The sequence below is a fragment of the Psammomys obesus genome, unplaced genomic scaffold, assembly GCF_907164565.1.
Source record: "Psammomys obesus unplaced genomic scaffold, mPsaObe1.curated_primary_1811, whole genome shotgun sequence".
NCBI classification, from domain to species: domain Eukaryota; kingdom Metazoa; phylum Chordata; class Mammalia; order Rodentia; family Muridae; genus Psammomys; species Psammomys obesus.
The window spans coordinates 17,890,516-17,916,006 of record NW_026596073.1 but is presented as its reverse complement, the minus strand read 5'-3'; positions in this window follow the sequence as shown (position 1 = coordinate 17,916,006).

Here is a 25,491-nt window from a genome sequence, read left to right as displayed (position 1 = left end):
ATGATAAACATAATGAAATCTACACACCTAAAGAAGATAATCAAGAAAGTGGACACAGGCGAAGGTGATTAATCCTCATTTAGAAAGACAAATGGGATGTGCATTGAACTTATGACAGGAGTCTACCACAAAAGGCATCTGAAAGACTCTACCTAGCAGTGGTTCAAAGCAGACACTAAGACTCATAACCAAACCCTCGGCAGAGTGCAGGGAATCATATGAAAGAAGGGAAGTTAGTATGATATGGAAAGGATAGGAGCTCTACAAGGACCAAATATATCTGGGCACAGGGTCTTTTCTGAGACTGACACTCAACCAAGGACCATCTATGGATATAACCTAGAACTTCTGCTCGGATGTGGCCCGTGGTAACTCAGTAACCAAGTAGTTTTCCAAAGTAAGGGGAACACGGACTACTTCTAACAGGATCTCAAGGGCAGGCTGTTTGACCCCCCCCCCCCCCCAGGGGAGGAGCAGTCTGTTAGGCCACAGAGGAGGACTTTGCAGCCAGCCCTGAAGATACCTGATAAAACAGGGTCAGATGAAAGGGGAGGAGGTCCTCCCCTATCAGTGGACTTGGAAAGGGGCAGGGAGGAGACCAGGGAGGAGACCAGGGAGTGTGGGGTTGGGGAGGGAATGAGGGAGCGGGATACAGCTGGGACACAGAGTTAACAAAATGTAACTAAAAAGAAAAATTAAAAAAAAAAAAAAAGAAAGACTCTAAGTAGCAGTGTTTTTAAAGCAAAGACTCATGACCAAACCTTTGGCAGAGTACAGGGAATCATAAGAAAGAAGGGGAGGTTAGTCTGATAGGGAAAGGATAGGAGCTCCACAAGGACCAAATATATCTGGGCACAGGGTCTTTTCTGAGACTGACATTCAACCAAGGACCATGTATGGATATAACCTAGAACCTTTGCTCAGATGTAGCCTGTGGTAGCTCAGTAACCAATTGGTTTCCCATAGTGAGGAGAACAAGGACTATTTCTAACAGGAACTCAATGACTGGCTGTTTGGCCTCCCCACCTCCCAAGGGAGGAGCAGTCCTGTTAGGCCACAGAGGAGAGTTTTGCAGCCAGTCCTGAAGATACCTGATAAAACAGGATCAGATGAATGGGAGGAGGTCCCCCCCCATCAGTCGACTTGGAAAGGGGCACAGTGGAGACGAGGGAGGGAGAGTGGGACTGGGAGGGAATGAGTAATCGGGACACAGCTGGGATACAGAGTTAATAAAATGTAACTGATAAGAAAAAAATAAAATTCAAAAAAAAAAAAAAGAAACCAGATGAAAACAAGTCAATATCTAAACACACTGAAAATGAATAAACTATTTCCTTGTTTTTATTTGCTGAGTAGTATTTCATTGTGTAAATGTACCACAACTTCTGTATCTATTCCTTCATTGAGGGACATATGGGTTGTTTCCAGGTTCTGGCTTTTACAAATAAAGCTGCTACAAACATGGTTGAGCAAATGTCCTTGTTGTATACTAGAGCATATATTTTGGATATATGCCTAGGAGTGGTATAGCTGGATCTTGAGGTAGCACTATTCTTATTTGTCTGAGAAACCACCAGATTGATTTCCAAAGTGGTTGTACACTTCCACCAGCAATGGAGGAGGGGTCCCTTTCTCTACATCTTCTCCAACATGGATTGTCACTTGCGTTTTTGATCTTAGCCATACTGATGGGTGTAAGTTGAAATCTCAAGGTCATTTTAATTAGCATTTCCCTGATGACTAAGGAAATTTTGAGCATTTAAGTGTTTCTCTGCCATTCGATATTCCTCTACTAAGAATTCTCTGTTTAGGTCTGTACTCAGTTTATAATTGGATTGTTTGATTTATTGCTTTTTAACTTCTTCAGTTCTTTATATATACTAGATATTAGTCCTCTCTCCAATATAGGATTGGTGAAGATCCTTTCCCAATCTGTAGGCTGTCGTTTTGTTCTGATGACAGTGTCCTTTGCTTTCCAGAGGTTTCATTTTCATGAGGTCCCATTTGTTTTTCTTTCCATTTTATTTTATTTTATTTTTTATTAATTATACTTTATTTACTTTGTATCCCCCTGTGACTCCCTCCTTCCTCCCCTCCCAATCCCACCCTCCCTCCTTCTCCACACATGCCCCTTCACATGTCCACTGAAGAGGAGGACTTCCTCTCCTTCCTTCCGATCCTAGTCTATAAGGTCTCATCAGGAATGGCTGCACTGTCTTCCTCTGGCCTGGTAAGGTTGCTCTCCCCTCAGGGTAACTGGCAGGGGAGATACCATGATCATGAGTTCCCATTTATTGATTGTTGATCTTAGAGTCTGTGCTGTTGGTGTTCTGATGAAGAAGAAGATTATCCTGAGTGAGATATCCCAGAAGCATAAAGACATACATGGTATATACTCACTTATAAGTGGATATTAGACATATAATATAGGATAAAGATACTAAAATCTGTACACCTAAAGAAGCTAAGCAAGAAGGAAGACCCTGGGTAAGATAATCAATCTTCATACAGAAAGGCAAACAGGATGGACATTGGAGGAGGGAGAAAACAGGGAATAGGACAGGAACCTACCACAGAGGGCCTCTGAAAGACTCTAGCCTGCAGGGTATCAAAGCAGATGCTGAGACTCATAGTCAAACTTTGGGCAGAATGCAGGGAATCTTATGAAAGAAGGGGATGATGAAAGGCCTGGGGTGAGGGGGGACGGGACAGGAGTTCCACAAGGAGAGCAACAAAACAAAAAAATCTGGGCATAGGGTTTTTTTTTCTGAGACTGATATTCCAACCAAGGATCATTCACAGATATAACCTAGAACCCTTGTTCAGATGTAGCCAAGTCCAGTTGGATTGTTTGCTAGTAAGGGGAACAGGAACTGTCTCTGACATGAACTCATGGGCTGGCTCTTTGATCACCTTCCCCTGAGGGAAAACAGCCTTACCAGGCCACAGAGGAAGACAATGTAGCCAGTCCTGATGAGACCTGATAGGCTAGGGTTATACAGAAGGGGAGAAGGACCACCCCTATGAGTGGACTGGGGAAGGGGCAAGGGAGGAGAAGAAGGATGAAGGGTGGGATCAGATGGGGATGAGGGAGGGGGCTAAACTGGGATACAAAGTGAATATATTATAAATAATAAAAAAAAACTTTTAAAAAGAATAAAAAAATATCAATAGAAGAAACACTGAGTTTAAATATACAGCAGCCTGTTTGAAAATTATTTTGGTTTACAAATTAAAAAAAACTAATTTGTTTTCTAATTTGTAAATCAGTCACACAGCCATACATTTGGTCTTTCTTTACTTATCTTTAATTTTTAGAATTCACTGCATCATTTAAAAAAAAAAAGTACCACATATTTATGACATAACTTTTTCTTTTCTGGTTTTGCTAACATCCAGATATTAGGGTCTTCTAATGAAAACAATTACTAGCATAAAGATCACAAGCAAATCCAGAAATAAAGCTTTCTTTCTTTTTGTTTGTTTGTTTTATTCTGAATATTTTACTGAACTATATAATTTTTAATCTCTTAAATTTGGGATTTTGATTCATTTTGAGTTTGATTTTATATAACATAAGGAAAAGATCAAACTTCTTTCTTTTCCTTATAACTTTCTGCACTCTTAAGAAAGAAGTTAACATTTAATTAAATGCTTTCATAAACAATTTTGTTTCTCTTGTCAAGGCTCCATCTGCTTTAATTTGCATTCTAAATTCTCAGACAAAAAGTGTTTTTTAGTCTTTATTTCTTAGGTGAAAAACAAAGAAAAAAAACACCTTGTTAAGACCTGAATCAAGCCAGGCATGTTGGCACATGCTTGTAATCCCAGCACTTGGGGAGGGAGAGTCAGGTAGATTTCGGTGAGTTCAAGTCCAGTCTGGTCTACAAAGCTAGTCCAGTACAACTAAGGCTACACAGAGAAACCCTGTCTTGAACAAAACAAAACAAAAACAAAAAACAACAACAAAGAAGTGAATAATGTCTTTATTTAGCAACTTATTTCATTTGGCTTCTGGTGTTCAGTTTACTGGATGAAGAGGAAGCTACTAACACCAGTGCCAATCAATGCTCCTCAGTCAGACTTTAACATTATCCCCCTGTCTCACACTGCAGTCCTTATTACTGCAATGTCCCTGGTTTGCATCATCAAAACAACAACAACAACAAAATATATATGTCTAAGTCTTGCTCCTTGGGAAGAGACTAAAATCACTCTCAGTTTCATTAAAGAAAATCTTTTGACTCTGTTGGTGTCTCTGTAGAGCTCCTCTCCCCTCCAGGTGTTTCTGTCTCTCCCTTCTTCTGTAAGATTCCTTGCACTCTGCCTAAAGTTGGGTTAGGAGAACAAAGAGGAAGAGGATGCAGCCAGTCCTGATGAGACCTGATAGGCTAAGGTCAGATAGTAGGGGAGGAGGACCTCCCCTAGCAGGGACTAGGGGAGGGGCATAGGGGAAGAAGGAAGAGGGAGGGTGAGACTGGGAGGAGTTGAGGAAAGAAGGTTACAGCCAGGATACAAAGTAAATTGTGATAAATAATATATCAATAAAAAATGAAAGAGAAAAATATTTATGTACAAATCAGTTAGCACATACAGATACTTAAATTTTTAACAGGCTTCAGGAAAAGATATTACAGAGTTCTGTGTTACTGGAATTAACATAATCATTATTGGAGGAATATAATTTTCCTCCTTTCTATCATTAAGATTTTAATGAATTTTATTGATGCATAAAAGATTATACTAATGATACATAATCTTTAAAATTATTATATTTAGAGAATTTTGCTTCATTTTGATGCTTTGAAATCATTGAAATGTAGCTTTTACTTTCTAAGTAATCATTTTCTGTATTATGACTATCTTAACCCCCCGAAAACATCTCATTACAAATAGATTTAGAAAATTACGGTAGTTGGAATTCTATCGTCACTTCGTTCACTGGAATTCTGTAGAGCACTCGCTTGAAAGAATTTGGCTGATTGCTTAAATATCAGATGAAGTAAATGTAAAATAAAAGCAACTCTCGAAATGTCATGACACTAGTGAGATCACATTAAACACAGCCTAAGAAACTGTATCCTCAAAATGCAAAATTTATCACAAACTAGAGGCATCATCTCTGAATATTCTCTCCTGGAGAAGTGATGCATGGATTTGTTTAAGGGTATGTGGGAGAGGTAAGGGCAGAAGATTAAGAAAGATATGCAGAGTCTAGGGGTTTCGATCAGGGTAAAAGTGTTTACTGCGCAAGTGTGAGGACCTGAGTGTAGACACCTGCACCTACCTAACAAGTTCTTCGTGGACCCACACAGCACCAGTGATGTGCAAGTTTGACAGTAGGAATACCGAGGCTCATCCTTCCTTTCACCGTAAACAGCTGTGAGCAAAGGCAGCTGCACTTTAAAAACGAGAGAGGCCGCAATCTGAGAAGCCAGGATTAACAATTCCAAAACTGAGCCTTTTCTTCATCTTCAGCTAACCGTCTTTATAGGGAATGGGAACAAAGTTTAGCCCCTTCCCTCTGAAGATGTGGTCAGCCTCATCTCCAAGTTTCTTAGTGCTAGTATTTGCCTCCTAATTCTCTTCTACACTCTTCCTTGATTATTATCTCTCATTGCGCAGAGGCATTTTCATGCTACGCAGCCTTGCATTTCTACCAAGGTGCCATGTTGTTGAAAGATGAAGTCAGAAGAAACACACCTTTAGCATTTTTTATTTGCTAAGTTATTCACAGTGTGCCCATGGGGACACTGCTCTACAACATGAACTGCAAATGCTCCCTGTGTAACAAAATGCAAATGCCCCCTGCCCCCGTCCCTCCTATGCTCCTAGCATTATCCCTGTAATATGTTGACTTGGCATGCCTAGATATAACATTCCTGAGTCTTATAGTAATTTTATTTTTAGTATTTTGTCCACATTGATATGATGTCCACATTACATATGTTTACAGCTTCCCATCAGGGTCATAAACATTCATTGTCATAGTTTTCTTAGGCGAGTCATTCTGATTGTGTGTGATAAAAATCTCAACACAATTTTACTTTACATTTTTTCTGATGGCTATATGTGCTGAACTCTTTCTGGAGTATTTATGAAACTCTCTATAAGCAACAAGAGATTCGGCTGGGTAATGTTCTCAGTGAATCTTGTTTACACATGAGTGCCCTGTTGAACTGAAATGGGAAATTGAACTTAGTTTAAAGGAGATAGAAAACAATGGCAATGAGAAAGATAACTGGGAGAGTAGCTGGTTTCTCTAGCATTGCTCCAAAAGCAGACTGGAGGCTATGACACTGATGTTTTGCCTGTTCCTAAGTTCTCTAATTTTCTAGAAATTTTGATATTGTGAGCATCAAAGATCAGCAGATTGCATTCTTCAAATCCTTTTGCCCCAAATTCCATGTGTCCATATTACTCCCCTTCTTAGACTACCTTGCTTTTGCTTTGCAGGATTTTTTGATGGAGACAACATATTTTTGCCTTCAGCTACTATGCCACTCAGTAAAAACTGTTATGTCTGACACCAGCATTCTGAGACTCTGAGAGGAACTACCCATTGGACATTGATACCTGGACCCCTGGCAAGTCAGTCAGCAGCCACTAGACTGCTCCTGTCCTAGAGTCCCATGTTAGTTACAGATAAAGGCAGTGTTTCTTCTCTGTAGAAGTCTGTTTTTCTTGGTTGATTTTACCATTTTATTCACTTAACTCCATACTCTACCCACTAACAAATGCTATTAATCTAATCATGGCATGTCCTAAGTGAGATTCTTCCTGTTTTCCTACTGCTGAGGCAGTGTGATGGTTCAGTGGGTGAAAGATCTCATTTTTGGCTGAATCCTGAGTTAGCTGTCACTGATATTATTGTTCTGAATCCGGAGACCATGTTATCTTTCTGTCTCTGCTACATCTGTATACTGATGTTGATCTTTATAACAATGTAGATGTGGCCAGTACCTGCTACAATTAATAACTGACCACAATTATTTTGTCTTTGGAACATTCCACAAACAGTTTTTGCTTTATATTTTGCCCTGGCTTTCCTCTTTAAAACCTGTAGTTGGCAGCAAGCATAGCTAATCACAGCTTCTTCAATGTACCATGTTACTTTATACCTCTGTGCATTTAGCAATGAAATAAGAATGCCCACCCTTTTACCTACTTAATTCTCTGACATTTTAAAACATATTTTCAAAGGATCTTGAGATTTCACCTTACACCCATCAAAATGGCTAAGATGAATAACTCAAGTGACAACACATGCTGGAGAGGATGTAGAGAAAGGGGAATCCTCCTCCACTGCTGGTGGGAATGTAAACTTATATAACCACTTTGGAAATAAATCTGGTGCTTTCTCAGACAATCAGGAATACTGCTTCCTCAAGATCCAGCTATACTACTCCTAGGCATATTTCCAAAAGATGCTCAGGTATACAACAAGGATATCTGCTCAACCATGTTTGTAGCAGCTTTATTTGTAATATCCAGAAGCTGGAAACAACCCAGATGCACCTTGGTTGAGGAATGAATACAGAAATTGTGGTACATCTACACAATGGGATATTACTCAGCAATAAAAAACCTGAAATTTTCAGGTAAATTGTGGGAAATTGAAAAGATCATCCTGAGTGAGGTATTCCAGAAGCAGAAAGACACACACATACTCATTCATAAGTGAATATTAGACATATAATATAGGATAAACATACTAAAATCTCTACACTTAAGGAAACTAAGGACTCTGGCTAAGATACTCAATCTCCATTCAAAAAGGCAAAGAGGATGGACATCAGAGAAGGGAGACAACAGGGAACAGGACAGGAGCCTACCACGGAGGGCCTCTGAAAAGCTCTACCCTGCAGGGTATCGAGGCAGATGCTGAGACTCATAGTCAAACTTTGGGCAGAGTGCAGGGAATCTTATGAAAGAAGTAGAAGATAGTAAGACCTGAAGAGGACAGGAGCTCCACAAGAAGAGCAATGGATCCAAAAAGTCTGAGCACAGAGGGCTTGTCTGAGACTGGTACTACAGCCAAGGAACACTCATGGAGATGGCCTGGAACCTCTGCACAGAGGTAGTCTATGGCAGTTCAGTATCCAAGTGGGTTCCATAGTAATGGGGACAGGGAATGTCTCTGACAGGAACTGATTGGCCTGCTATTTGATCACCTTCCCCTGAGGGGGGAGCAGTCTTACCAGGCCACAGAAGAAGACAATGCAGCCACTCCTGATGAGACCTGATAGACTAGGATCAGAGGGAAGGGGAGGAGGACCTCCCATTTCAGTGGACTGGGAAAGGGACACAGGTGGGGAAGAGGGAGAGTGGGCTGGAGAGGGGAGGAGGGAGGAAGGTACAGGGGGTATACAAAGTGAATAAACTGTAATTAATAAAAATAAAAATAATTAAATAATAAAAAAGAACTAAAAATATGTTTACAATCAGAAAAAAAAAAAGTAAAAAACGATATAACTTAATTTGTGTACGCCTAATATTCTAAAACTACATCCAGACTACACAATCCCAAAACAAGCAAAGATCATCCTCCAGGTTCATCAGTTTGTATTTTATACAATCTGCTTCCAAGGCAAGTGGCATCTCTGCTACGGGGTTGGCCATCTTTTCTCATTTATATGCTAATTAAAATGGAATGTAATATGATGTAACAATGATGATTATTCAAGAACATTAGGTTCTTAACACATTTTTATATATAATTTTATATTATAATTCAGGGACCAACATTAAAACTTGATGTCTTATGTTGTTTTAGAAATCTGTTGATGATATCCTTAAGGAACTGGTGTCAGATATTGGCTTCTCAGCTGAAGAGACAATGAAGTCTTAATATCTGTTCTGGCTCATTGGTCTTCTCAGTCATAGGCATAAATACTAGAAAATGTGAAAAACTATGCTTAATAGTTAAAAATGAACAATGTGATTCAGTCTGTAATTCTATATAGTCATACAGACCCACTTTCGTCAGTCAAAAGGGAAAGAATCATTGATTATGAGCCTCCTTGAGAGTGGTCATTGGAAGGATGCTCTAATAAAAAATCATAATCAAAGCTTTCAGCAAGTAATTATCTACAACATTGTGGGGCTAATTTTTTATTTCTATGTACATTGATGTTTTGCCTGCATGAGTTAAAGATAGTTGTGAGCTGCCATCAAAGTGCTGGGAATTGAGCCTGAGTCCTCTGAAAGAACAACCTGTGCTCTTAACCACTGAACCATCAGTGGACTGATTTTTATTGAGTTATATATTGTTGATTTAATACTCTACACTATGCAAATAGTGACTTTTATTATATGATTTAGTTAATACAATGTCTTAGCTAGAGTTTGGGTTTCTGTGATGAAATAACATGATCAAAAGCAACTTGGGGAGAGTAGAGTTTATTTCTCTTACACTTTCATATCACAGTTCATCACTGAAGGAAGTCAATTGTGATGATTTGAATAAGGATAGCCCCCATAGGCTCATCTATTTAAATGTTTAGTGAGTGGCACTATTTGAGAGGATAAAAGGTGTGGCTTTGCTGAGGTGGGTATGGCCTTGATGGAGGATGTGTGTCACTGGGGGTAGGCAGCAAGAAGACAGAGCCACAGAGGCTGGCATGGGCTTTTAAAACCTTAACAATGGGTAAATCGCATATCAGTCAATAAAGAATGTCAGAACCTTTCCACCGGGAACAATTTTTCTCTTTCACATGTGTGGATCATAAGTTACTCCGTGTCATATTAGTTCCTTGACTTTACTGAAGGTTGTGGGTATGTTTGTGCTGATGGTCCTATTGTATGTCTTACTCAAGGTCTAAAGGCTAGTCTCTTCAGTGACAAATTCAGAGGACTAGCCAGGCAAGCTTAACTATTTAAGTGCAATTCTAACTTTATAATTAATAATATTCCGTTGGTTCAAGGGAGTCATACAACCAAGGCCAGTGTCTAGTGTGGAAAAGACACACTAAACATTGTGAAGCTATACAAAAGGGTTTATGGTGGGAATAGGGGATGGTGTTGCAACATTAATGTATATTTTTAAAACACATAAATGTAGTGGCTTGTATAAGTTCTTTGGATGTATTAAAGTTCAAAGTCTTAAGTCTCTTTGAATCAAGTTCAAATAGGCTTGCACGTCTAGGCTTCCCTAAGAAATGCATTCATTCTGAAATATTATGTAACTTGCTTGTTAGCAAGCTATTATTAAGCAAAGATTTAGAAGGTAAATCTTATTCTTAAAGTGATTATTTTTGCAAAAGTATAAATTTATCTTACGTATGATGATCCATATCTTATAATGTATCCAATGTATTAATGTGTTAGTGGTGTCATCAACGCAGAAGTCAAGATAACTCATAAGAAAAGTAGCTACAGTAAGATCATGGAGTCCTGGAAGGCGAGAGCAAGACGTTTATGTTCACACAATGTGTTCCTGTAGACGCTGGCTCAATAGAAGGAATGATCTAACAGCCAATGTGGTGTCAAAAGAAGTGAATGAATGAAAGCAGTTTTGCCTTGGAAAAAGCAACTTAGACAAGGAGAGATTAAGTCATCAATGTTTCTTACTGGATTTCATGTCACCAATGCTGGCTGGCCTTTCTCAGTTGCTGGCAGTCTGTAATTAAGTTCTTTCACAGAGTTTTAGGGGATACAGAAGAGAATATAGGATAAGTATTTAAACTTATAATAAATAAACTTTAAAATAAAAGAAATATTTAACCTTTTTAAACTTCATTTTGCTTATTTATTGAATGTGGAGGCCAGAGAAAAACTTAGAGAAGTTTCTCTTCCCACCATGTGAGTCTGAGCCATCAATTCAGATGACCAGGTTGACAGCAACCACTGTACCCACTGAGCCATCTTATCAGCTCACGAACACTTTCTTATAATGTGATCCTCGTGTTTTAAGGCCTTATCAACTGTTTAATTTATCCAACTATTTTCAGTTCATCATCTAGACAAGATATAATTAAGGCTTTTAGATACTATATAGGAGAAAAGGTCAAAAAAGCCTTATCCTGTAGGTTCCTAACATTTTGGAAGAGGGAAGGGCACAACATTTAAACATAAAAGGGCAAAAGAATAAATAAGAAAATAATTTAGGGTATAAATGTTATAGTGAAATTTAATTACCTTATAGTGCTGTGTTGTTCCTCTGTACTTTTGAGTGTGTGATTGCAGAGGCTTCTTAAGAAACTGATATCTAAGCTGGTAAAATCATTTCAGAGAACAAAAGTATTTATTTTAGAAGTCCTTGATATGCACATGAGCTGAGCATCACCAAAAACTAGAGCCAGAGGTGTGGTGGCAGGAGATCAGTGGAAGCAGGAAATGCAGAGGGAGGCTAATTCCAGAGGTACCAAGAATCCTTTGCTGTGTTGATGCAGAGCTTGCATTTGTTAATAGTCAGAAGACTGAAATGGAGGATCTTGGAGGACTGACTCTATTTCATTTAAGGCTGTGATGCAGAAAATGCATTTTTTCAATGAGAAGAGTAGTTTAGAGAGAGGAAATCATGACTTTTATCTGAGTTGTTAGGACTGTGAGTAGAGTGAATGTGTAGATTCCGGATATAGCTACAGATTGAAGCAACAGGATTTTTCTATTAAATCTGGTGCAGGAGGCCTGGGCTTATGGCTCAGTATTATCATGTTTGCTGAGCATGCATGGGGTGCTAGGTGTAGTACCCAGTACTTTGATTAAATAAATAAATCTGACATGAGAGGTCAGCAAAAAATCTAGATCACCTCAAAGAGATTTGTATCCAGCAATGGGGCAGATGGTGATAGTATTTGCTGAAACAAAGGCAATTACAAAAATAAAAGAAGGTTTTACTGTTTGTTTTGACATGCTTAGAGTTCTCTGTGGAGAAATTACATTGTAGGTAGTTTGATATTCAATTTCTACATTTAGTAAAACTAGAAACACAGTGTTGTTAACATATACGGACACTAGACGAAAGTCACAGGTTTAAAGCCATCACAAAGACAGATGTTTTACTGAGAAAAACAAAAGTAGGTCAAGAATAAGGCATTTCAGTGGTCCTCAATTTTCAGAAGTTGGACTGAACAGGGAGACCTAATCAGAGATACTAAGAAGAGATCAGTGAACCAAAATTAACCTGCAGTCACATTAGTCATGAGAAGCAAATACTTCAAGAAATGTCCAGTTCGGTCAGTACTGCAAGAAAGAAAAACAGAAATTTAGCTGTTACTTGCATACATCAGCAATCTCTCTAAGCAACTGAAAGACTGATGATGTGTGCAAATTAGTGTGATCCAAGAAGAGTTCACAAAGCAACTCTTTACGGATATGTTTTCAGATATCCTTAGACACAAACCCATCAGACAGTGATGAGGTTGGCAGAAGGTAAAAGAAACTTCCTACAGAGAACACTGTTGAAATAGAGGTATCAGCAGTTGAAGCACACAGCCAATATATACATCCTTTTAATAAAAACAGCTGAAGGATTAAAAACTTCTCTATTGTTCATCTTGGCCTCTGGTCATCTGATAACTTCATACTAGCTGAGGCCAAGTGGAAATCAGGAGGCAATTAACCCAACTATTGTCCACACAGATTAGCCTTCCAGGTCAACTAACGGATAGGATTCAGGGCAGAATCTAGGAAACAAATGAAACAATATATCTGTGCCCCTAGATTTTCCCATTAGCACAATTGTGACAGCCTTTCACTAGAAAAACTGTAGTAGTTCAACTGAAAAACAATTAAGTTGAGATACATTTTTTTTTTAATAAAATGAAAATGTGATTGAAAGGACCTTGCAGTTTATCTAAATGTGGCTACAAATGAGTCCAGACAGATGGCAAGAATGGGAATTTATTATGGAAGACTTGCCATCTACAAGCAATCAAATTTTGTTGATGTTTTTGGACAATCTATAGTAGAAAATATATGGGGCAAGGATTGAACCTGCAGTCCAAGAGACATAATTGGAAGCTGGGGCACAGAACATGATAATAAAATGAAATAACTTGAGATCAACAAATGAAGCAATGAAGATGAAGTTACATTCAGACAAGACAAATTTGTCATCCATGTTCAATGGAGAGATATGCAAAAGAATCACAGATATATGTGGAAAGAATTAAGCACTTTATAAACATATAAGGAGAGATATAAACTTTATTATTGAGAATAAAATGTATGTTAATACATTAGAGGTATTTGTAAGAAAATATTCCATATGGTGTATCTAAGTATGTACTCAAGAAGATTATGAGATGGCAAGAGAGAGAAACAGTTGAGAGGTTTATTTTTGTTTTTTCAAGTCAAGAGGTTATTGTTTGAATTGCTCTGTGTATCAAATGCCCTAGGGGGAAAAAAGCTTAAATAAATAGGCAGGGTTGTGATGTAGATATTGAGGGGAGTTCCCTGGGGCCCAAAGGGCTGGAGGAAGACAGAAGGGAGTCTAGATACCACAAGCTGGCAGGAACCACTGTTTCCTACCATCACTGTAGGGCAGTGATTCCTAGATGATTCCTACCATCACCTCAGGGCAGCCCTCAAGCCAAGAGGACCCCTGGGAGTCTGCCTCTCAGCCTGTGATCCTGGAAGATGGCCCTGGTGTAGAAGAGGAGCTTGAAAGGAGTTAAGCATACGTGGTTGATGAGGCTGAGACCTGTGTCTCTCCACCATGCTTCAAGAAGCTCCTTGCTCATATTCAGCATCACTTCTTGGCCCTGCCTACGTGTTAGGCAGAAGTCCCACTGGACCTGAGTGAATGGGATTCCTTCCTGGCAGCCAAATGACCTTCCCATAGAGGACAGTTATGGGCCCAGCTCAGCTCCTCCTCTTGGCTAGAGATTTGTATTATAACATTAATGAACAATGTGCGTGAAGGTTTGTGGAGGAAGGAAGGTAAAGGTCAGTGAAAAGGCCATCTGTATTGTTGAGGTGTTGCTTACAAGTATTAAGCCAAAATAAATTCTTCCTACAAAAGTTACTTTTGTCTGGATATTTAATTCCAACAATAGAAATGGAACAAGGGCAGTGAGGATCAGACATCAAAAGAGACACTCAGGAAAGGAAGAAGAGATTTTTAACTCTTCACATGGAAATGGAAAAAGACTGGTTGGTCAAAGGTGCTTGAGTAGCACTTTGGTTTTAAGTGAAGAAAATAGGACAATATATTAGACAAGCCACACAAATCTCTTGCGTACAAATGAGCTAATATTGGCTTTGGGGGCCAGTTCTATATGTTGTACAAAATACATTGATATATGATAAAGAGACCCCAGAACCACTTCGCATAGGTCCAGAAGCAATCAGGATATTTAAGCTCCTCTGCTTTAGGAGTGAAGTTCAATGTGATGCTTTGAAAAAGGAGCTTAGTCCAGCCTTGCCCTCTGATGACCTTCATTTCTGATGCCACCCTATAGTGTGTAAGTTTCACCATTCTGTCCAGGCTGCCCTCTTCTCTGTGCTGCATCTCTACAACCTTACCCAGAACTGTAGAGAGAAACTGGGAGAAGGATGTTGCCTTTGTTTCCTGCTTTCTAATAGCTCTGCTTTCCAGGGCGTGACAAGTGATTCGTTCCATCTGCAGGAGATAACATGCCTCTGTGTTTCTAAACAAGGAGAAAATATATATGACACTTTCTGCCATTTTGCTTTCCTCCATCACTTTGGTTATTTTCTTGCCCACATGTTCTTGTACCTGGTTTCTCTAGGACCATGTTTACATTTGCCATGAGTGGCAAATCATGTACATTTGTGTTTTGTAAGTCCCATGACCAGTTTCTTTGTAAGAGCCTTGCTAATTGGTGAAGGCTCCTTTAAATAGTATCTTCTGTACCTATGTAATGTTTCTCCCTGACTTATACATGATAGTGCATAGAAATAAGCTATTATTTTGTATTATTTATTAAGGCAACCATAGTAACCCAAATATTTTTAAATTTGGAATTATCTACTTATTTTATGAACATTATCATATTACTTTTTCTTGTGAGGCCTAATAAGGACAATTATTGGGTAAGAAAGATCTGTAAGTAACTCTCCAATTCTTATCTCATTATCAGATCAAAATGGTTCTGTTTTAATAGTGATTTCAACTGATTAGTAATTTATTTCATTTCATAGGGGTGACATAGTTACTCACTGTCACACAAATGAACAGTGCTTTTAAATTAAGTAAAATCAAATTTGATATAATCTAATCCCCAAAGTGCATCTTTATTATGCAATCACTATTTTAAAAAACAGGAAATTATTCTTGCTATGATAAGAAAGGAAACTTTTTTGTTTCCAGTTTATACTAGTGTCTTATCATTAATGTATTCATGTGTAATACTTTTCAGTGAACAGAGAGTACAGGGAAGAGAAATCATATTTCAATCTACTAAAAGGGAGCTGTGAGGATTATGGCTTCTCACTTATCCAGTGAAGTCATCTAATTTACTAGGTCATTTTTCCTGTTTACAGTTTAGTTAATATTATTGACATGTTCACAGGTTGTAGGAAAGTATGAGGCATAAAATTGCAAACAAGTTTGAAAAAGATGCTACAGTAAAGTGTTTGAAGATGACTCTTGTTCTATAATAATGCGTGGATTTCTATTTATCTCACCAATTTTAAATGAGACTTTCTCATCTTTCTTGAGGATTATGAAGAGAAATACAATCCAAATTTTCTATATAATGAAGACACGGTTGATATCAAATGAATGCTGACATGAGATTTACATATTTTAGCTTTTACCTGACCTTTTCATATTATCTAGACTCTTTGCTCACAATAAATGTCTACTTAGGCATCTAGAAAATCAAATTTAGTTGGGCCAAATACTTTGTAATAAAACTGTCTCATAAACTAAACTGGCCTCTGAAGAGACTATTCATGAAAAGAACTAAAAGTACCAGTTGAGACATTATTCCCATGGGACTCAATGAAACTTAAAGAGGTAATTATTTTACTGGTTTTTGTAAACCCCTTCAGTCACTAGACCCTAGCCAGTGACCTTCACTGAGTCTTCTAATAACAAGCCTGAGCTCTCAAAAACATAACAACAAGGAAGATGCTATCTACCTCAGCCTCACAAGAAAACAGTGGTGCTCTGTGGTCTGTATTTGTTGAGGCACTTCTTGCATGTTTCCAGGTAAAGGATAAGGGAGCTGAAATTCAGTGTTACTGCCTTTTAAATATTATCGACTTTGCCTCACTACGAACAAACAAATTACCTACTTGTGAATCTACTTTACGAGCTCTTTCTATCCAGGGGCAAATATGTAATAATATGAACATTTAGTAAAGGAACATTAAATTATCCTTTAGTTTTTGAGAAGAGTAAGTATCTAGCTTCTAGACATACTTTCATATGATAAAACATTCTAAGCAGGAAAGGCAATCATGGTTTCTTTGAAGATATGTTGTAAAATGCATAAATAGTAGCTATTGATTTTAAATAGCTGTCTGCCTTGAAGTTTATTCCCATAAATTGCCTTGACCAACTCTTGTTTATTCCCCTGCACTAAGCCACATGTATAAATGGGAAAAGGGTCATTAATAACTGACCAAGGTAAGCAGACATTTTCAATATATAATCTCAGCAGCCAATTTAACTAATATATGTGTCCTGAGTCTTGTTTAGAAGATTTAACTGTGTACAAACAGTATTGAGAGGATATAGAACAAAATAAGAGTCCCAGGTTTGTGGGTATAGAAGCTACCATTGGTGCTCTCATACATGAATGTGTGAATGTTTGGATAGTACATATATGTAGGTAAATAGTAATAAATAAAATATGAATCATTTTATGAAAATTAAATTTAAATATTGAATTTATTTTAAAATATTTCTCTACAACTTGATATTTTCATTTAACCATTCACAACTACCTATCTATCCATCTCTGTAACACCTGTTACCATGTTTTAATGACCATCTTCTGAAATTCTCATTTTTATCCAATAATATTTAGTGAGATATAATAAGAAACAACAGACCAGGATATTTTGCCATTCTGATCCTCAAAGCTCAAAACAAATTACAGGCATTAAAAGGTTTTTCATCAGATGTTAAAACCCTAACCCGTTCTCACAGGAGAACACTTCAGTTCATGCAAGAATGTGAAATAATAACAACAGCAGCCAGGTAGCAGATGACTTGGTATTTCTGTTTACTAAAGTAGGGTTTCAGAAACTCAAGGACAAAGACTCAAGTGTGAGTTGGTAAAGGGACAGTGTAAGAAAGATGCTGGGATTCTAGAGGGCAGAATAATCCTTACAAAGATAATTTGCATTCATCATTTCCCTCTACCAGAACACATTTTTCTTGTTTATTGACTCTTTTGTCCCACCTTTAAAATCTTTCCTTAGAAGAGGCTTTCAGACTCTGCAAGGTAAATTAGGTCTCTCTTATATGCTGCATTAGCTCTTGAAGACTAACAAAATATTCCAAACTGAGTGATTTAAATAAGAACTATTTGTTGCACTCATTATCCTGTGAGTTCATGTTTTGTGAGGCTCAGCTGTGTTATTCTGCTTGTCCCCACCAGGCTCCCTCTCATCTCATCTCTGCAATCATTCATTATTTCATGATCAGCTGTGCTTTATCTTGATACTGATTATTCCTGAACATTCTCATTTACATATGTGGGGGTTGAATGTTCATGAAATGAGTAATTTCAAGTCCCTTGTGTCGCCCCCTATTCCTCAGGAAGTAATCTATTGGTCTCCATGTTTTTCTGGACGTTTCAGTTTCAAGTAAGCCTCAATAATTTTCAATTTTTGTATCATATTTTTGAAGGTCTATTGAACAAAGTTAGGTATATTATTTACCTATCTCACATTCCATTTCTCATTAGAATAATTTGCAGTATCATATTTCAATATTATAGATAGTGTCAGAGAAAGTATTTGTGGAGGTTGTCACAGCAGACTAAGGATTTTCTCATAGTCCTATATTTTCTTTTCATGAAATGTGATACTTATGTAGTTTTTAACTTAATTATCTCCACATGTAATATCATAAATATTCTACAAATAGAGACTCCATCCATTGTTCTTGCATTCCATTTAACTCTCTAAGCCCAGGGCCACCTGACAGCTGGTTCTTCATTATTAGTTATTGACAAAAATGCATGAATTAGAACCAGGGCAGAGAATTTGGGCGTGAATTATAGCTATAGCAACCCATAACATCACAGCACAACTTACAAGTGCTTGACATTTTTTCTTTTAATTGTTTCTTAATTTACATAAGAGAAAGATGTTTCATTTCTGTTGGATTCATTTATTTATTTATTTTGTTGTTATTGAATCAGTTTACAGTTTGGCTAAACTGGGAAGTGAGCATCACTTGAGACAGATTGGGAAATGCAGAACACTAATGGCAAACAGCTTTATGCACTCTGTACAAATGACATCATTTGTTGACAGAACTAGCTATCACAAATTTGTATTGGCTGAAAGTATCCACAAAATTAGCTTCTTCCAGTTAAAGACTTTTATTGAGAACAAATGTTTTTAAAATTTATATTATGGTTTCCTTTCACAACTTCTCTTATACATGCCTTGCACTCTGACTCTCTTATCTCCCTCCCAGATATATCCTTCCTTCTCACCACACATTTCATTATTAAGTTCATGTTTATTGGTTTGGTTTTTTGACCTACCAGTATTATTCATGGCCATCTCTGTGACACTGGTTGAAGCTATTTATTGGAGCTTGGGGCTTCAGCAGTAGATACACAACTAAATAGATTAAATCTCTTTCCAAAATCTATTGATAGTCGTTAACACCAAAGTAAAGAGTATGGCCATAATGGCCCCTCCTCCCTTTTTGGCCTACTGTTGATAGAACCGGTCTTGCAAATGTAATTACAGCAGGTGATTACATGTGATGCAATTAGTGATTACAGTGGTTGCATTGTGTCTAAGGCCTTTAATGTTTGTTTTTGTTGTTGTTGTTGTTGTTTTTCATATCACACACTTTATTTATTTTTTTTAGTTAGGTTTTTTTTTCTTTATTAATTACACTTTATTCACTTTGTATCCCCCCTTTGGTTCCCTCCCTCCTCCTGTCCCAATCCCTCCCTTCCCCCACCCTCTGCATGAATGCCCCTCCCGAAGTCCACTGATAAGGGAGGACTTATTTTCCTTCCTTCTGATCCTAGTCAATTAGGTCTCATCAGGAGTGGCTGCTTTGTCTTCTTCTGTGGCCTGGTAATGCTGCTTCCCCCTCAGGGGGAGGTAATTAAAGAGCAGGCCAATCAGTTCATGTCAGAGACAGTCCCTGTTCCTAATACAATGGAATCCATAATTTACCAATTTTTATTTCAAAATCATACCGAGACTTAAATTTTTCCCCGTATGAGTACTTTCTCAATTTTTAAGCTACTGAGATTTTTATCATGTGCAATTTCAACAAATGTTGAGTATCCAGTTTCATAACAATAATCAGATTCACTTAACATTGACAAGGTTCTCATCTGGGGATATGCTTCAGTAAAAACTAATATACGGTGCTAGAGAGATGAATCAGTGATTTAAATGTACTGATTACACAGTCATGAGGACTAGAGTTCAGATTCCAGCACCTATATTACTAGCCAAGTGTCCCACATACATCTGTAACCCCAGTTTCAAAGGGACCATACACTTTGTATTACTGAATTTTCCTGGCTAGTAGCCTAGCCAAGTAACATGGGCTTCTGGTTCTATCTGAACAGATAGGCAGAGAATGACAGAAAAAAGCATCTGACATGGACTTATCGCCTCAGCATGTATAGGTGGATACCTCTGCACTCACAAAGACGCAAATAATTAAATATGTAAATAACTCTTCAAAAATGGATATTTCTGTGATATTTGTTCAATTTTCTTTAACAAATCTATTTCAAAATGGGAACATTAATTCTCTGGTTACCCACCCAGATGATACATCTCAGATGAGGAACCTGATAATATTTGGTCTTTTCCTTTGATATCTAAACCACTTTATTCAACACGAACATACAGATCAGTTAACATTTCCCCTTTCTCCAGACTTTTTATTATTTCACATATATGATATGTGAAATATATATATATATATATATATATATATATATATATATATATATATATACATTGCAATGAAGTCTGTAGTCCTGCCTGTCCTGGAACTCACTCTGTAGACCAGGCTGGCTTTGACCTCACAAAAAAACAACTTCCTTTATCTCCCAAGTGCTGGGATTAAAGGCATGTGTTACCATGCCCAGCTATATTTTTAATCTTATGATATAAAGTTAAGTTATCAGTATTTCCACCAGATGTCTTTTAACTATGTAATAAAGATATGCATTTCAAATATTCTCAGTAACCACAATTATGACTTCACCTTTTTACTTTATTCTGAGAAATAACACCTCTTTCTAGACTAAACTATCCTACTTGCAAACTTTTAATTCTTTCATTCTTATAACTCTGTTTGAATGTAAATATGACTTATCTTATTTTTCCAACTATAAAAGATATTTTTGAAAGGTCAAACATAAATTTCAAGCTCTACAAAATAAGGCAACCTGAAAATACAAACCACTTTCTTTATTGTTCAATTAATGTGTATCCCACTACTTGATGTCACATTTTAAGATGCAGAGTTATTATTAAATACTATTTTTGAGAAGAAAATTAATAATTTAATGGTGCATGAACTACAATGATAAATGCTTGAAGTATGTTTTATCTTGGCTTTCCATTAACTATACAATGTGGCTGTGTAGTATGTGTAGCTCAACACTAAATCCTCATAACTTTTAGTAATTACAAGTCAATAAATGTCCAAACTCCACATCATACCTGAGACTTGAGGCAGTCTCTTAATAATGAGCTTCAAATCAAATCAAAGTTAGCTATTTCCAACTTTAAATGGCTTGAAATAAACAGTATTGTTCCAGCAGAAAAGAACCAGACTAGAAAAGAAATGATCAGACTAAAGCAAGGCAATTACCAAATAATATCCTTTCATGTCTGATATCTGGAGCTAGTAATGAAATTGATGAAACTCTAAAAAGATAAGTTGTTTTTTTTGCTTCTTTAGCTCTACCAATTGTATCACATACACCTCTTTTTGGGATAGCTACATTCCATGCCCCAAAAACGTCCCAATAATCTCAACATCCTGGGCCCTCCACTGAATTCTAAGCTTCACTTTCACACGGTGGCATCTCAAGACCTCCTTCCAGGACCTGTGACCTTGCAATACAGGTGGCCTCAGACACTCTAAAAAAAAAAAAAAAAAAAAAAAAAAAAACTATAGAGCAAAACTCCATTACTTACTTCTTGTATCTTTCATACCTCCAAACCAGCACCACTTTGATGATAGTGCCACCTTCTTCTACCATGTGTAGGACCACAGTTACAAAATATTCTTTGTGCTGGCCTTGAGGAAGCAATGTCCTAGGTACCTACTATCGAGGAGGAGAAAACCAGTCCTCTGAATTCTCAATTCATGCAACCTCCTCTCATATAAATTTGTGTCTTTATAAGTTGATTACTATGGGGATGGGTTTTTCTCCTCAAGGCATCTTTCCTATTATTCCAGTGTCAAGAGTCAAGTTTTTCTTTAATGCTGTTGATTTCTTCTACAGTTGCAACTGCTGTCATCTGTATTCTGTATCACAGACATTAAGGTTGGTTATATACCTGTCCTGTGTCAACAAAATTAATCCATTATCTTTAAATTCAATGTGATCAAGTTCTCAGGACACAGGCACAATGAAGCCAGATTCTTTGTCAAAACACACCAATGGCTCTTGCGTTAGTTCTTTCGAGACTTCTTCTCTGAAACTTCATGAGCTGACCGCCACTGTCTACATTTCCCTCATTATCCTTGTCTTTTGAGCTCCCACCTCAATGACTCATTAACTTCTGATCATAGCATTCAAGCGGTTTATGAAACAAAGTCCCAAGCACTACCACATTTTACCCCAAAACTAATTTCATAGATCTAAGAACCACACAGTCAGGTTTGTGATAGATATTGCCCCACCTCTTAGTACCCCACTTGCCCTGGTTTTGTTTTTGTTGCAACAAAGTACTCTGACAAAAGCAACTGAAGGGGGAAAAAAGTTTATTTTGACTCACAGTTCCAGAGTCCAAGTCAGCATAGTGAAGAAGTCAATGGGGCAGAAAAGGGAAGCAGCTGGTCATATCACATCTTCAATAGGGGATTATAAAATGATAAATGCTGGTTGCTAGTCAGTTCTCTTACTCCACTTATACAGAAGGAATCTAGCCAGAGAGTGACACCACTAACAGTGAAGAAATTTTTTCACCTCAATTAATGCAATCAATATAAATTCCACAAGCATGCTCAATCTCCCCAGTGATTCTGGATTCTGCCAAGGTGATAACCATCTCTGTCCTTCACAACTGGAGATGAGGGTGATTCACAGTTTGGAATGAAGGGAAATGAGAAAAAATGATATGTTCAATGTGCTTGACAAAATCAGGATTAAAAAATTTAGCTCAGATAAGTGAACTAGTCAAGAGAATGTTAACCTTTCTGCATACAAGAGAATATGGAGAAATGCTGTATTTGTTCATCAAGAGTAAGCTAAAGCAAGCATGACAATTGTGTTTCTGAAGGGGTGTTAAATTACTAAGACCTAAAGCAATCACAAGAGGTCAGATTGAGTACAGAGGGGAAAAGGGAAAACATTTTTGCTATATTTTTTAAATTTTATTTTTTATGTTAATTACAGTTTATTACTTTGTATCCCAGGATGTAGTACCTTCCCTCCTCCCCTCCCAATTCCATACTCCCTTCCTCCTCTCCTCCCATGCCCCTCTCTTAAGTCCATGGATAGGGGTGGTCCTCCTCCCCTTTCATCTGACCCTAGCTTATCCAGTCTCATCAGAATTGGCTACACTGTCCTCTTCTGTGGAATGGAAAGGCTGCCTCCCCCATCTGGGGGAGTACTATATTTATTTTATTTGACTTGCATATATTACATCCCAATCACAGTTTTCCTTTCCTCCACTTCTTCTGGGTCCTCCTCAACCCTCCCTTTTCCCAATATCCACTCCTCCTCTATCCTCCCCCCCCCCCAAAAAAAAAGGCAGGCCTCCAAGGTATATCCAGTGAATATGGCCTAACATAAAATAAGACAAACCCCATATTAAGAATGAATGATGCAACCCAATATGAAGAAAAAAAGTTGCCAAGCACAGGCAAAAGAGTTAGAGAACCCGTATTTCCACTGTTGTGTGTCCAACAAAAATACCAAGCTACAAAACCATAAGGTATATGTTGAGGACCTAGCTCAGACCCATACAGTGTCCACAATTGCTGCTTCAGCCCCTGTGAATCCTGCATAGTTGATTCTATGGGCCTTGTTCTTACAGTGTCCTATATTTATAGAGCTCCTACAATCCTCTTTCAGCCTCTTCTTCAGGGTTCCCTTTGCTCCACCCAGCGGTGGGATGTGAGTCTCTGCACTTATTCCCATCAGTTGCTGGATGCTACTGCTTTGATAACAACTAGGCTAGGCATGGATCTGTAAGTATAACTTATAGCAGAATATTACTAAGAATAATGTCATTGATTTTTTTTTTCGTTTTGGTCAGTTCTGTTTTGTTCTATCTTATCTTTCCTTGGTTTCTGGCCATCCAGGCAATGGCAGTCATGGGCTCTCTCTTGGGGTATGGGTCTCAAGTTGGACCTGTCAATGGCTGGCTACTACCATAAGTTCAGAGCCACAATTACTTGAATATATCTTGTAAGCAGGACAGACTATAGTCTAAGATTTTGTGGCTGGATTGATAGTCCAGGCCTACTGCTAGGAGTCTTGCCTAGTTATAGAAGATGGCCAGTTCGAGCTCTAAAAATACATTTGTTTGAAAGACAAAAGCAGTAAAACATGACTCAATACAGAGCAAAATTTGACATATATCAGTTATGATCCTACCTCAATAATCATTTTAGTGTTTAGGACAGCTTGATTTAATATAGTTAGCAAGTCCTTTTTATTCTTGCTGCTATGAAGGGTACCACACCTCTACAAAGAGAAAGCAGTCAAATGGAAGAAAAGTAAGACAAACTATGTCACATAGCAAAAAGTATCAAAAGCCCAAATGAGTATTATAGGGTAATAAAATAGGTATTATTTGCTATTACAGCAATTCCAATCAGATCAAATCTTCTTAGCTTCTAACTCAGTAGGTACAAAAAGTATTCATATATACAACTTTATTTATATATTTACTTTATAGCCACAGCTTAAGACTTCTAATATATAGCTTTTTTTCTATTCCTAGTAGAAAATAAAGAAAAATATGTTATTAAACTTTCTAATATTGGAATGGAGGATTATTAAATGTTTTGTGACTTTAAAAATACACTACAAATCAAAATTTCTTTTGTTGTTCTAGTTATCTTTGTGCCTTTAGTACATTATCTAGGCCTACTAACTCTGTATTTATTCAACTATAGAATTGAAATAATGATGATCATGTACACTTTATAGTATTATTGTAGAGACTAAATAAGATTATTGTTTTTAAAATGCTGTAGTGATGTGTAAGTAATAAGTGGCACTTTCAAGTTTTGTTTAATGTAAATATTCAAAGAGCAGGTAATAGATCAGCAGCCCAAGATCTGGTTTTCTAAGTGTCCTTTAGATTTCTGTAAGTGTCAAAGCAATTTAAGGATTCAGATTAAAGGATGACTTTCAGTAAAATCCCATGCCCACCCTCTCTGCCCCCCCAAACACAAATATACAAGTCTACAAATTTTGGAAAGCGTTAAGTTAGTATTAGTATAGAATGAAAAGATTCTTATGTAAAATTGGAATGATGGCAAGAATTATCTACCTGCTATATATTCTATATTAAAATGTGATTTATCTGGGCTTCCTTTACTTGAGTATATTTATAATGGAGAAACAGTTAAGCAGCAACTGTTCACATTTATCATTCTCAATCCAAAAATGTTACAGCCTGGAAACAGACACGAGGGTACCCCATTCTTCTGCTTTTGTTTCTTTTCCATTCAATGGGTTATGATTTAATATTACAACTCATTTTGAAGCTAAATTTGTCTTACATTTAGCTAGTATTACATTGCTTAGGTAAGTCTACACCATATGCTTATGAAATCTATCATTCATTGAGAAGTCATTCATTTCAGTCACAAAACTGTTCAGGCTTATCTTTTCTCTCCTTCAGTCTTAAGACTGGTCAGTTAAAAAATAGTTTCTTGTTTCTTTATAGCATAACATTTACAGAAACTAGGGCCTGTTGTAGGGGAATATATTATGTGGATGTAGCAGCTGTCGATAAAAATCAGATTGGCCAATTAGCTGGACAGAAGGACAGGAAGTGGAAAGCAGACTTCCTGGTAAGGAAAAGGAACTATGGGGAGGTAAAAGAAAACGTTCACTAGGAGATACAGGGAATGACAGATGAGTTTTGTGACCTGGAAGGATAGCTAGCCACGTGGCTGGGTGAGGCAAGGCAGATGGGTTAACTTAGGTG